The sequence below is a fragment of the Cydia fagiglandana genome, chromosome 25, assembly GCF_963556715.1.
Source record: "Cydia fagiglandana chromosome 25, ilCydFagi1.1, whole genome shotgun sequence".
NCBI lineage: Eukaryota > Metazoa > Arthropoda > Insecta > Lepidoptera > Tortricidae > Cydia > Cydia fagiglandana.
The window spans coordinates 1,313,228-1,314,091 of NC_085956.1; the positions used below are offsets into that span (position 1 = coordinate 1,313,228).

The 864-nt window shown below is 36.3% G+C and overlaps 1 non-coding gene across 1 annotated transcript; it reads right to left on the reverse strand.

The window, feature by feature from the left end:
* Window positions 1-546: 546 nt before the first annotated feature.
* LOC134677209 (U6 spliceosomal RNA) lies at window positions 547-653 on the reverse strand. Its single transcript, XR_010100011.1, has one exon. It is a non-coding gene; the product is annotated as a U6 spliceosomal RNA (small nuclear RNA).
* Window positions 654-864: the final 211 nt, after the last annotated feature.

Genomic DNA, 864 nt, shown 5'->3' on the forward strand with positions numbered 1-864 from the left:
ATTGACCGTTTGATCGTTATCGTAAGTTGGCGGGCTGGTGTTTTCCTCTACAGGTCGATCTCAACTGATTCTCGTGTAATTTTATGTGCAAGTTCGACTGTTAATTATTTTTATTGTTATTCAGTTTTTGTTTTTTTTTTAATGGTAGAGCTATGAGGAACTATTAATGTGATGATGATGATGATGATTGTTTTCCATCTGAACTTATACGAAACTAATGATCTGGCCGACTAGCCGACTAGTCGGCCGACTAATCGGCCATTCGAGCGCCGATTAGTCGGCTAGTCGGCTAGTCGGCCAAATCAATAGTCGGTACATCACTTATTTAAATAAATTTTCGGTTACTGATGAAGTTAAAGTGACGTCACAAAGTTTGTGTCTCCCCCCTCCCCCATGTCACAATATGTCACATTTTCTTGACCCCTCCCTCCCCCTAAACGTGTGACGTAATTAATGGATGACCCCTTATTACGATGAATTGGAAAAGTGTTTATCACAATCTCTCCGTAGTCTATCCTACACTTTATATCAAAACTAAAATGGCCAAAAAATGTGGAACGCTTCACGATTTTGCGTGTCATCCTTGCGCAGGGGCCATGCTAATCTTCTCTGTATCGTTCCAATTTTAGTATATGTACTGCCGAAGCAAGTACACTTACTATTTATTCCAATTTGTATATATACTAACCGCACTTCAAAACTTCATTAGCGTGATCTAAGTTTTTTGATTATTTTACCATATTTACTGTAATTAAGTTCACTATAATTACTTGAGATAGATTACAAATTAGTTAAGTTTTTTAAATTTAATACTACACTATTGAAATCAACGATAATTTAGACTCTAAAATGAACAAAAAACAG